Source organism: Callorhinchus milii, unplaced genomic scaffold, assembly GCF_018977255.1.
Source record: "Callorhinchus milii isolate IMCB2004 unplaced genomic scaffold, IMCB_Cmil_1.0 Scaffold3, whole genome shotgun sequence".
Classification (NCBI taxonomy): domain Eukaryota; kingdom Metazoa; phylum Chordata; class Chondrichthyes; order Chimaeriformes; family Callorhinchidae; genus Callorhinchus; species Callorhinchus milii.
In genome coordinates this window covers 8,784,572-8,798,958 of record NW_024704744.1, presented here as the reverse complement: position 1 = coordinate 8,798,958, position 14,387 = coordinate 8,784,572, and positions in this window count along the sequence as shown.

Below are 14,387 nucleotides of genomic sequence, written 5' to 3'. Positions count from 1 at the left end.
CGCTTGGTGACATCATCCGCAGACATGGGGTCAACTTCCGCATGTGTGCGGATGACATCCAACTCTATTTTTCTGCCTCCACCCTCAACTCCAGGACCACTGCTGTCCTGACAGACTGCCTGTCGGACATCAAGTCCTGGATGAGGGCAAATTTTCTACAATTGAATGTGAACAAGACTAAGGCCCTCCTGATTGGCTCGCGCCAGCGCCTCAGCACCTCAGGCTCTGGGAGCATCAACCTCCATGGTTACACACTGCGACTCACCAAGCCAGTCAGGAGCCTAGGTGTCTTGTTCGACCCTCAACTGTCTTTTTTCCCCCACATTCAAGCCATGACCCGCTCTGCCTTCCCTCACCTCCGTAACATCGCCCGACTCTGCCACTACCTCAACCCTCAGGCCATTGAAACTCTTGTTCATGCCTTCATCACCTCCAGGCTCGACTATGCAAACGTCCTGCTTGTTGGCTTTCTCAACTCCTCCCTCCACAGGCTGCAGATAATCCAGAACTCTGAAGCCCGTGTCCTCTCCCGCACCAAACTCCGTGACCCCATCTCCCAATTCTCGCCAGACTCCATTGGCTCCCTATCCTTCAGAGGATCCAGTTCAAGATCCTGGTCCTCACATACAAAGCCCTCCATGGCCTCGCCCCGCCCTACCTCTGCGACCTCCTTACCCCCTACCAACCCGCCCACTCCCTCCGCTCAGCCGGCTCTGGCCTGCTCCACGTCCCCCAACCCACCCGCCCCACCATTGGTGGGAGAGCCTTCAGCCACTCTGCCCCCAACCTCTGGAATTCCATCCCCCAATCACTCCGCCTCACCCCCTCCTTAGCCTCCTTCAAGTCCCACCTCAAGATCCTCCTCTTCGACCATGGCACTGGCCACCCCCCTTCCCCTCCTCCCCCTTCCCCCCCTCCCGACCCCAGCTCGGGACTGAAATGCTGTACTCTGTCCAGCGCCTTGGGACGTCCTCCTGACGTGAAAGGCGCTATACAAATGTAATCTGGCATTATACAAATGTAATCTTGTTGCTGTTGTTGTTGTTAATGCTGTTGCAATGGGTGGAAGGTGAGATGGCTGTACTTTAAGGATGAAAACAGATGATACAAAGGGACTTCTTCAACCAAACCAATCTTGTGATCGTGATCCTTTGAGATGCTGTATCAGATTCAAGTTAACTGATGCCATCCTTCACCCTAACAGCCTCCAGGGTTTATCAGTGCTCCAACTGCACTCCACCCCCATCAGTGTTTGGATCTGTCCTCACTCTCAACACCTTTGCTTTCAACTCAAAATGTTTCCTTTAGATTAAAGATATTGCCACGGGGCTGAGTGTGGGTTCCAGCTATTCCTGTCTTTTTTGTAGGATCTGTGGAATGTCAATTTATTATGGAATTCAGTTTGAAATTCCATATTTTAGATCCTCAAATTTCTGTCTGCACAAATTGGCTGTTTACCTTTGTTTGCCTATATGTTTATGCACATGGAAGTGGAAAACAACACAACCATAGAAATTTAAAGCATATCTGTGCTGGCTACCTGAAAGAGATAACTGTTTAGGCTCTTTGTCCCCCAAGGTATTGGGCCTTTCATCTCTGCGCCTAACTAATGTAGTCATTGCCAGTTCTGCAGACCATATACAGTTTTCCCCTCCAGTTTCATACACAAGGTGCGAACAGCAAAGAACCTGACTGACCTGAGCCAGAAGCTTTTGCTTGCTTCGAAAGAGAGCCATCACCTGCTTAACCAAAGATGCGGCAGTAAGCATTGGGTCGTGGTGCTCCTATTGACTTTGATGGTCGGTGCCACTTGTCGTTGTGCGTTCCCAAGCAGCCACAAAAAGTATGAGACATCTGTTCCTGTTATAGTTGTCTCTGGTGGCATTGTTGTTCTGACACCAAATGTACTGTACACAAAAAGTACCAGCAACATAGAAAGTTAGCAATGCTCCAGTGGGGGGAGGAAAAATATTTCCTGTCACTGTGTTGATCTTTAGTTCAGATGGCAACCAGTTCTGTCTATACACTGTCTTCTAGCTGGAAGCACAATGAAATATGTCAACGAAAATCAGTGCTCGAAGAATTACAAATCTAAGCAGAGAAGATTGCGCATTTAAACCTTACAACCCTTGTGTATCAATGCCATGTTTTGGGTTGGTACTTCACCTGCTTCCAACAATGTGTCTTTTCCTCATTAAGTGATAGTCTAACAATCTGTCGTCCCTTGAAAATCAGTGTTTCTGTTGTACAACTGCATAATCCATAGTGCATAAGAATCGGAAACAATACGAGGAGCTAGCAAGTTTTTATATGGAACCCCAGAACTTATTTTTTGTTTATGTGTAACTGCGGATAGTTATGTTCAAGGGTTTGAGTCACACTCGCTTACTTTTAGCACAAACTACTGCACGGAGACAAGAAAATTCTGTATTCCATCAATGCTTATTCAATGGGCTGGAAAGGCAGAACAGGAAAGGAAAGCGGGAGAAATATCCAGTTCCTCGGATAATGTCCAAATTATCAGAGCTTTGTGCTGGCGGGTCAATGTTTTCAGTGTGTTATTACAAATTTTTATTTCAATATAAATACACGCGGTTAAAGCTGGTAAGTTTAACGTCCAGTGGAGGATTTTGCCCAATGTGTTGTTAACCTGACAAAGAAACAAAGTCTCCAGAGATTTTAGTTGTCAAAGTTGTTCTTGACCTAGGAGTTGAGTTGAGGACTGATATAGAAACAGATTCTGGTGTGAACACAGCCTTGCTGATAGTAATGGAGGTGACAGCTGCTCTCACCTTCAATGGCTTTGACATATTTCATGTCCTTAGAGGTGATACTGCAGGCTGCAGCAAGTCCACTGTATCTAATGTAAAAGGCAAGTGACAGCTGCTTTGCTGATCCCCATATCTGTTTTCCCAAGACAGTACGGAGCAGGCAACTGAAAAAGTCCGTGCTTTGCAAATAGCTAGATAGTCACTGATGCATGTAACATTACCCACATGTGGTTCAATGTGGATGATTGTTGAAAAAAGAGTATGGGTCTGCAAATGGAAATATCATACAAGTTAAATGGAACAGTTTGCTCAGAAGTTGATCAGTAAAGAGATCTTAGGATTATTACAGGTAAATACATTAAACTGTCAAACCAGTTTATTGGCATTGATGAAAGAGGCAATTAAATGGATTTATAGCAAAGGAATATAATATTAACTAAAAGAGGTAATGACTTCAGGCAGGTCTAGATCATTGACCCATCTCACTGACCATCAACCAAAAAATATTCCATCCTCAACCAATAAATTCAGTCTGCTCCTACAGTTTACCATCAACTCGGCAGCTTATGAATGAGGAGAATTCCACTTTGGTCTAGATTTACTCTATTTATGTACGTGGCATTTTAGAGTGTCCAGATTTTGACATTTTAACTTTGAAGCCGTTTTTCTGTAAGGTGCTTTATGTGAATTACAGAGAAATTACTTCAAACTAAGACTGAATTTGACTGCATAAATAGAATAAATCTAGACCCAGGCAGAATTTCTCTTTTTTTTCCCTTTCATTTGAAACAGCGCGTTTTATGTCAAGATGACATCTCAAACGCTTCACAGAATATACTGTAAAGTGCAGTGTCAGTGTTTTTTTTGGGAGGCAAATGCAGCAGCTAATTTGTGCACAACATTGTCTTACAAACAAGCATTAAGAGAATGACTGATTTTATCTGGGGCCTGAATATCTGGGGAGAAACTTCATTCTCTTTGCCAAACAGAGCCATGGGATCTTTAATGTCCACCTGAACAGAGCCTTGATTGAACATCACATCTAAAGAATGGCAACTTCATATAATGCAGCACACTTGGAGTATACAAAATTGAAGTGCTGACATGGGTCTTGAACCCACAACCTTCTGCCTCTGACGTGCAAGAGTTACCAACTGAGCCAGGATGGCATTTCTTCTCAGAAACTCTTTGCGAGATCACCCATCTTGCTCCTAATTTGTTTGCGAACTTCCACTTACAGGGTAGAAGCTCCAACTTGCTAGAGATTTACTCTATTTTCTTAACATTTCAGAGCGTTTAAAAATGACAATTTTTTAAATACCACCTTTAATTTTGAACTTCTTTTGGGAGCCACAGAAAACTACTCATTACTGAACCAAGCAACGGCAACTTGCATTTACACAGCACCCTTCGTGCAGCGTAGCGTCCCAGAGCACTTGACAGTGTTGGAGCCCGACCCTGAGCTGGAGGGAGGTAGGAGGGAACCGGAGGCACAGTCGAAAAGGAAGGTCTTCAGGCCCGATCTGAAGTCATTTTGGAGTAACAGTATTAAATCTTTAGTATTAAACAATTCTGGTAGCCAAAACGAACTTGAGTGAAGGGGTCTGGATAGTTGACCGGTATGTTTTTTTGCACCAAAAGTTAAAGCATGATAATTGCAATTTTCTTTTCAGCGTTTCTGACAGGGTCAGAAATTAGATGGCGGGACTGTAGTCAATCAGAATCTTTGTTGCCTGGATGTGTCTACACAGTGATTTGAATGGGAAATGGAACCACAAACATTTCAGTGTAAGGAGCTGTATCTGGGAGTAGAAGATGGCCAGACTGTGCTCCTGGAGCCAGATGGTCCAGGCTTTGGTTATAATGAAGTTCGGAGACTGTCCACTTGGTGCCTCTGGCAATATTGCCCAACAATGGCAAAGGAGGAGGAGGTGGCTTTATGTGATGAACAGGGTCAATGTTGCCAGTGGCTGGTGCTGTCTGTAGGTCAGACAACCTTTCAGCTCACTGGAGGAGAGTGCAAAGGTCTCAAGACCTTCCTCTTCCACCACGCCTTTGGTCACCCTCCTTGCCTCCCTCACCTCCGTTGCTCCTGATCCCAACCCCCCAGCTCAGGTGCACGTCTTGGCTATCCAGTGCTTTGGGGCATCTTCCGAACATGAAAGCACTTTACAAATGTCCTGTAATTTATTGTTGTTGTGTTTCTTTCTCTCTCTCTCTCTCTCTCTCTCTCTCTGTGAGTATGTGTGTGTGTGTGTGTGTATGTCTCTGTCAGCGAATGTGTCTATCTATATCTGTGAGTGTGTGTGTGTCTCTCTCTCTGTGTCTGTAAGTGTGACTATCTCTCTCTCTCTGTGTCTGTGTGTGTGTGTGTCTCTCTGCGTTTGTAAGGTGTCTGTCTCGCTCTCTCTGTCTGTAAGTATGTGTCTCTCTCTTTCCCTGTAAGTGTGTGTGTGTCTCTCTCTGTTTGTGAGTATGTGCCTCTCTGTGTGTCTGTGAGTGTGTGTCTGTGTGTATGTGTGTGGCTCCCTCTGTCCGGAGCTTTTATAAACAATTTAATTATGATAAATAAGATTGCAAACAAGTGTCGAGCGCTTCAGAATCGACGATTAGGACACGAGAGAAAAAATAATATGATGGAAGCTAAGACATATAAACTGCAAAGAGATTCAACGGGGTTTGTCACGGCTTTTCCTCCAGCCCCGCACTGTCTCGTGCGGTGTCCCTCAGGGCTCTGTCCTCGGTCCCCTCCTCTTCACCCTCTATACGCTCCCCCTGTGGTGACATCGTCCGCAGACATGGAGTTAACTTCCACATGTATGCAGATGACACCCAACTCTACCTTTCCTCCTCTAACCTCAACTCCATGACCACCGATGTCCTGACAGCTGCCTGTCCGACATCGAGTCCTGGACGAGAGACAACTTTCTTCAGCTCAACGTGCGAAAAACTGAGGCCCTCCTGATTGGCTCACGTCAGCGCCTCCGCACCTCAGGCGCTGACAGCATCAGCATCCAAGGCTGCACTCTCCACCTCTCAAAGTCAGTCAGGAACCTCGGGGTTCTGTTCGACCCTGAGCTGTCCTTTCTTCCCCACATCCGCACCACAACTGGCACCGCCTTCCACCACTTGCGGAACATCGCCAGACTACGGCACTACCTCACCCCTCACGCTGCTGAAACCCTGGTCCACGCCGTTATCACCTCAAGGCTGGACTATGGGAACTCTCTCCTCGCCGGCCTTCCCGGCACCTCCCTCCACAAGCTGCGGGTCATTCAGAACTCTGCAGCTCGTGTACTGTCCCGCACCAGGCTTCGGGACCACATCACTCCCACCCTCGCTCGCCTCCACTGGCTCCCCATCCCCCAGAGGATCGAATTCAAGATCCTCATCCTCACCTACAAGGCCATTCACGGCCTTGCTCCCTCCTACCTCTCCGACCTACTATCCCCCCACGTACCTGCCCATACCCTCCATTCCTCTGGCTCCGGTCTGCTCCACATCCCCCGCCCTAACCGCCCTACCATCGGTGGCTGGGCCTTCAGCCTCTCAGCCCCTAGGCTCTGGAACTCCATCCCCCAGTGCCTTCGCCGCTTCCTCCCTTTCCTCCTTCAAGGCCGGTCTCAAGACCTTTCTCTTCAACCGTGCCTTCAGCTCCCCTCTGGACTCTCTACCCCCTCCTCGCTCCCTCCCTCCCCCCTGACCATTTCCCCCCTGCTCAGGTCCCAACCCAACTGTCCAGCGACTTGGGACGTCCTCCCGATGTGAAAGGCGCTCTATAAATGCAATCTTGTTGTTGTTGTTGTCATGTTTAAGTAATCTTGTTGTTGTAAGTCAGGGTGAAAATTAAGCAGCAAATGATTTACTATGACTGTATCACTAGTCACTTCATAGAATTATACAACACTATTGTTGTATAATTGTATAAGGCTATTTGGCCCATCGTGTCTGTGTCGGCTCTTTGAAAAGAGCTATCCAAATCAATCCCACTCCCCTGCTCTCTCCCCATAGCCCTGCAAACGTGTCCTCCCCAACCCCAGAACTTAACCCCAGTTCTGAAAATCTTTAATTATAAAGCATTTGGATTTCACTAAGGCACATGTGGAATGCTGTCAGGGATACTGCAACATCAACTTTGTTTAGTTGCCGCTGGAAGACAATATTATCTCTATCAGAAACCAAGAAGGTTCCGTGATTATTGACCTGATTTTTTCAAGCTATACAGTTGTTTGAATCATTTCCTCAGTTCATACTGGTTTTGATGAGAGACAGTTTCCTCCTCCGCCCCACCCACCCACCATGGATACATACTTTGTCTATACTTTTTACCACCTATTCATATAAGGGAGAATAGTTCTCCAACCATCAAAGGCCCTCATCTCCTTCATATTGATGACAAATTATTCATTCTTAGATTCGTATGGCTGATTAATTGCTGAAAGTTCTGTCTTGACCCAATAATGCAATGAAGGAGTTCAAGCTGTGTGCAAAGAGCTCTGTCATTTTAAATTATTTTGCTGGCTTTTCCTATTGCCGCAAGCATGGAGTTCACATCCATATGTAAACAGGTGTCATCCAGCTCTGTCTCCATCCTCGACTGCAGGATGCTGCTCATCTGAATGTCTGCCCATCAGACTTCAAGTACTGGATGTGCCTTACCTATCTGCAACTCAAAGTCAACAACGCTGAGGCTATCCTGCTAGGCTCTCAACAGTACCTCCTCACCTCATGTGTTGACCATATCGACCTCCCTGGTTGCTCACTTCAACTCAAATACTTGTGTGGTGTTTTGTTTGTGAGCAGCAGCCTTGACTTTGTCAATGTACTGCTTGCCGACCTCCCTAGCTCCACCCTGAACAAATTCCAGAATCCCGAACTCTACAGCCCATAAACTCTGCTCCACGAGGCTCCGAGAATCCATTACGCCATCCTCGCCTGACTCCATTTACTCCCTATTAAATTTAAGATCTTCATCTTTACCTTTAAATGCTTCTAAGGTCTTTCTCCACCATACTACTGCAACATCTTGTGACACTCCTCCCCCAGCCACTCACTCCCCTCCTTCATTCTCCCTGCTCCACTATTAATGATTGTGGAGTCCTGCAGCTCAGTGGTTAGAGCACTCGCTTTGCAAGCGAGAGACCTGGGTTCGGTTCCCGGCAGGGCGAAACCATGGGCAAGTTTCTTTACTCCACACTTCTGATAATAAACCCTCAAAAAAAAACAATAATAAATTGGTCATTTCAATCCATGACTGTTTGTGGGACATTGCTGTGTGCAATTGACTGCCGCATTTCACCCACAAATATACAGTCAATTCACTTTACAGTCTATTCTGTGAAGCGGTTTGAGACATCTAAAAGACGTGAAAAGCGCTATATCAAATGCAAGGTTTATTATTATTATTAAGATATCAACTATTTTGTCTTTCTACCTCCTCTATCTACCTCCGATCTCAGGCTCCCACTCTATTTATGTAAATGCTTTGAGACATTCTCCCTATCTGAAAAGTTTTACATACATCTTATATCATAGAATCATAGAATTATACAGAACAGAAGGAGGCCATTCGGCCCATTATGTTTGTGCCAACTCTTTGAAAAGAGCTATACAAATCAATTACCATTCTCACGCTCTCTCTCCATAGCCCTGCAAACTTAAACTCCCCAAATAATTATCTACTCTCTTAAAAGTTGTTATATAAGTCAAATCTTTTTCCAAACCCTCTAAATCTGCCTGTATCCTTGATTCAAGGACGCCTTAGATTTAAGCAAATATGTTAACTTTTAACTTTCTTAATGTTCATTTGAATTAAATTTGTCCCTTTATTCCTGGAAATCACATTCACTGTGATTAGGTTACTGAGGAACTCTTCCATTTGAGAGCATCATTAATATAACCAAAGCACTTCAACTGGACCTGTTATTACATGCCAGAAAGGTAAAATGTAATGACTGTGACATAACGGAGATTTGCCTGTTACATTGCCAGCAGAGCACAATTTCAGGATACAATAATGTGTTTAATATCCAACGAATTAGGCTGTTAAGATGTTTGCTTTCAGTCAATAGTTCTGGGCTTGGCTTGTAATGAAGAAAAGCAATGTCTCCAATTGAATACAGCCAACTTTTGTTTGGAGAAATTGTTCCACCTTCAAAGAACTCTTTCTCAGACAAAGTAAACAAAATAATTACTTAATGCCATAAACATGTCTTGCATTCCCACTGTCACTGTGATGCACTCTGAGACATCATCCTATATAAAGGCCGCTATACAAATGCAAGTTGTTGTTGTTACTAACTCAATATTGTAACAGGGTGAGGGAGTACAACAACAACTTGCACTTATATAGTGCCCTCCATGCAGGGTAGCGTCTCAGAGCGCTTAACAGTGCAAGTGGAATATTTTATTTGAGGCAGACTCTGAATTTCTCACAAGGAATAAATTGTTGGCAAAATGCATCTATTTAGGTTGCTTTGTCTTTGCACTCTGTAGTTACAAACAAGCACATTATCATACATCTTTGTAATGTGATCATATTGTACCCGCCAACAGTTTTAATAGCATTCCTCTATAGTTGGTTACATTGATACATTGGTGACGAGATGAATAAAATAGATGCTTGTTAATTAACCACATATTTCCCAATAATTGATGATACAAGTCCTAGGAAGCTCATAGTTGTTCTTGTACAATTAGTGGTAATAGCTTTTCTTTTACAGTTCTGATCAAAAGATAACAGTGCTATAATAATAATAATCCTTGCATTTGATACACTGAGTTATTATGTCATTGAGATGTCTCAAAGCATCACAGAATATATTGAAAAGTGGATTAACCATATTTTGTAGGCAAAATGTGGCAGCCAATTGTGCACAGCAGTGTCAAACAAACAGTCGTGGTTTGAGTGATCAATTGTATTTTTTTTATTTCTAAACCTATGCCTATGGTTTAAGTAATTGGTAGTTTCCAGTGGACTCAAACTTGCTAAGAGCGGATTCCATGAAATCCCTCTTGGTGAAATCCGTGTCTTTGACCAGACAAAAATCCTATGTGGAGAAAGATGCAGAGCAGCAATCATAATAATAATAATCCTTGCATTTGATATAGTGCTTTTCACATCTTCTAGACGTCCCAAAGCGCTTCACAGAATATACTGTAAAGTGAATTGACTGCATTGAATTGAATTGAATTGAGGGCGAACACGGCAGCCAATTGCGCACAGCAGTGTCCCACAAACAGTCGTAGATTGAAAATGACCAATTTTATTATTGTTTTTTGTTTTGGAGGGATTATTATTAGGCGTGTGGAGTAAGGAAACTTGCCCAAGGTTTCGCCCTGCCTGGAATTGAACTCAGGTCTCTCGTTTGCAAAGCGAGTGCTCTAACCACTGAGCTACAGGACTCCACTGTAGCTACATTATCCTGTTTAGTGGGGAAAACTGGGGAAATAAAGTAAATAAAAAAGAAATATCACAGTAATAGATAGATGGTCTTAAATGCAGGTCAATCCTTCAATAAGAAGCTTGTGTGGGTTCAATGTTTCAGGTCACATGTTGTAAAGAGGTACAATAAAATGGCCAACTTCCAGGATGTCAGATTGCCACTGATGTCACTTTCTGTGTGTTGTATGATGACTTTGATGACTCAGAATGTGGCCATTTTTTTATTTCGGGACTTAGTTGTTTAGTTGACACAATTTTGACTTTCAAGTAAGAAAATTGGGGTCAATAACTCAACCGCATTGAAATGAAACCCACATTATAGTGATACTTAATAGGGTTTGTCCTGTACTGAACGCCCATATATCATAGAATTATAGAATATTACAGCACAGAAGGACACCTGTACCGGCTCTTTGGAAGAGCTACCCAATCAATCCCAGTCCCCCGCTCTTTCCCCATATACTTGAATATCATTCCCAAAATCTTGTGAACCCATATGCATTGGGTCTGTGGCCAACCTTTTTGGCTGACCAAAAAGATAATAAGATTGGTTTGAATTAAGGAAGCCCTTCGGCCAATCTGATCTCATCCCTCCAGAATACCCACCTCTCATTACAGCACCAAGTTACTCGTTAAATTAGTCTGGAGTCCTGGCATCAATCACCCTTCCTAGCAAACTGTTCCAGTCTTAATTACCCTCTGAGGAAAGAGAAACGTTCTGGTATCTATCCTAGCTGGACAACCAGTGGAAAGGTTGCCTGAGAGTGCTATCAATGGCAAGCTCTGGTGGCTAAACTCCAGCAGTACCCTAATCCTGGCTTTCACCAAAATCTGCCTAATACTCTCCAGAATTAAGTAACGGGGTGTGTCCCTCAAGGGAGAGAATATGCATCCTATCCTAGACACAAGGAATTTCCATGTGTTTGTGGCATATATGGAACTTTAAGCATTGTGATCGGTTTCTGCATCTGTCAGACACCCGGCTGACCCAAAAATAGTCTTGCATACCTGCACACAATTTAAATTGGTGTCAGATGGGTTTACAAAATGTGCATGAAGTAAACTTAAATTTCATGGTGATTTTTTAAACCGTCCTTCAAATCATTCAAAACATTTAAATCTTCCCAGGTCAGAATTTAAGTTTTCTCTCCTGCGTTAAATAAATGTAAAATTGTGTATCTATTTATCACACATGCTTGAATAGCAATGAAATTGAGTATACAAAAATGACAATTACTGTAGACTTTTAAAAAAAACTTTCGGAGTGGGGGGTTTGCATCCGCCTTTAGAACAATCTTTTCTTGTTTGAAATACGTTAATATTATTTCAGAGAGTGAAAGTTGTGTAATTCTCTACAGTGCAGAGTAGGCTGCAAAGAAGCTAAAATCGCAGGAGTGGCAATGTTTTATGGAGTGAAGAAAACTGCAACCAGCAATTCTATGGCTAGACAGTCAACAGTGCAGAATGCAAACATTGACAAGAAAATGTCTATTGTTGTGATGGATAACATCAGCAAATGCACTTTGAAGTACAGATTTTGGATACTTGCCAGTTGGCTCCAGAACTGAGTTGCTAATGATCTAAGTGAAAATATTTTCTTCTGGTGAAGATTGGAAATAGAGCATCTTTTGATTTATACTTCGCATTTAAGACAACATTGAACATGGTTCTGTCATTTATGGAGGATGTCTGCTTAGATTTTAACAATTACATCACTAAAGTGAAGTGAGAGTGGCTGAGTTTGTCTCCAATTCATAACCCGATTGTGCACTTATATTTTATACCCTGACCAACTGCACTACTCTAATACAGCAAGTGCAGTTCTAAAGACTGATTCTGATAGAATACATACTTTAAAAACAAATAATAATTTGGTCACTCAACCCACCACTGTTTGTGGGACACTGCTGTGCGCAATTGGCTGCCGCGTTCCGCCCACAAGATATAAAGTCAATTCACTTTACAGTATATTCTGTGAAGCTTTGAGACATTTCAAAGCATGATACGTTGCTATATTAAATACAAAGATTACTATTATTATTTTGCAGAACATTTTCTAAAAGTAATAGCATCGCTATTTCAAATAATTATTTTAAGTGCTTTGAGATGTCCTCCTGATGCACAAGGCAGACACTACACAAATGTAAATTGTATTTTGTTCTAATAGCAGGATTTTTATTAAAAACATAAAGCCAGAACAAAATCTTGTATGTTATTTCTTACCAACAGCAACTTGCATTTATATAGCACCGTTCTCACAGGATAACATCCTCAGAGATATGAAATTTATCTTCCTTTCTTTAGAAATACCTTGTGCTTAAGTAACCATCTAAGAATGGCTGCATAAAAACCTTGTAAATTATTTTGGTCCACATTCTATGAAAGTGTCCACAATTTTGTATTAAATAAATTGCAGTTGAAACATTTTAATTATTTTCTTAGTAAATTACTAATCTCACTGTATCACAAGAAAGGATCCGGGATTGATTCCCAGGCTGAGCCAAACTTATGGCAAGTTTCCTTACTTCACTATTTACCTAGTAGTAAGTAGAAACCAGGTTTGTTAATCGATTGGCGGATCACTTTCTGGGGGTAATAATCCCTTCAAAAAAATTATATTCATAATAAAAATGTTTAAATAATAGTAATTTACTCATTTAATCCATGCTTGTTTGTGGTACAATGCTGGGTGCAATAGGCCGCCATACTTCGTACACAAAATATACAGTCAATCCATTTTACTGTATATTCTGTGAAGTGCTGTGAGATGTCTCAGCAACGTGCTAAGGCACTATATCAAATGCAAGGATTATTATTATTATTTATGCTTTTGCATCCCCATCATATCTGTTGAAATCCTTGTACAACAAAAGGTGTTAGCCTGGATAGGTTGGCGGCATTCTCACCTCTGAGTCATATGGTTGCAGGTTCAAGCCCCACATCGGGACTTTGAACTCACAGTTTCAGCTGACGCTCCAATGGATTACTGGGGGAGTGTTGCATTGCTAGAGGTGCCATCCTTCAGATGATATGTTAAAATGAGGTCCCGTCTGCCTGTTCAAGAGAATGTTTGATCCCATTTGATCTTATCCCTCCAGAACACCCACCCAACTGTCCTCTCATCACAGCGGCATCAATCTGTTTATTAAATGAGTTCACCATGCACTGGCCTCGACCACCCTTCCTTGCAGCCTGTCCCAGTCCTTAATTAGATAAATATTTGCAAGTGTCTGTCCTGAAATTGTCCTCTACAAGCCAGAATCTCTGCCATCTACTTCTGGTGCCTTGGCATACCTGAGCTTATTTTAATGGTTGACATGTGCATCAATGAGAATTAGAGAGGTAAATGTGGCTTCAAACCCCCAAAAAATCTAAATTCCAACAGGTACTGATGAAAGAGTACTGTGAAATATACCTGTGACACTTCAACAATCAATTAGTACCGTAAACATCATCCAGGAACACAATAATAATCCTTGCATTTGATATAGCGCCTTATCATATTGTTGAGATGTCTCAAAGTGCTTCACAGAATATATTGTAAAATGAATTGACTGTGTATTTTGTGGGAGAATCATTTGTTTATAGAACCAACAGTAACAAAAGAAAAAAAGAACTTGTATTTTCATTGCACTTAGTATGTCAAAATTTCTCAGCATTTTCCATAATGATTATTTTAGTCCAGTGGTGGTTTTGGAACCAAACACAGCAACCATTTTGAAACAAAAACAGCGAGAGCTGGGAAAACTCAGCAGGTCAGGCAGCAGAAAGGAAAGTGAGTCAACGTTTCGGTTCTGACGAAGGGTCGTGGACCCGAAACGTTGACTCGCTTTCCTTTCTCCATAGATGCTGCCTGACCAGCTGAGTTTTCCCAGCTCTCTCTGTTTTTGTTTCAGATTTCCAGCCTCTGCAGCATTTTGTGTTTTCTTCACAGCAACCATTTTGCAGCCATGCAGTGAGTCATCAATGTTATCTGGAGGTTTGCTGGCCCGGACACCATGTCTTTCGAATGGTGTCATGGGATCTTTAACATCCACCTGAACAGGCAGACGTCTCAGAGTATTCCCTAGTTAGACATAGTCAAGACTTATTCTTGGTTAGATTTATCCTCTGACGACACCTCCTGAATCTTAAATGCCTTCTCTATGTCTCCATCAGCAGGATCACATATT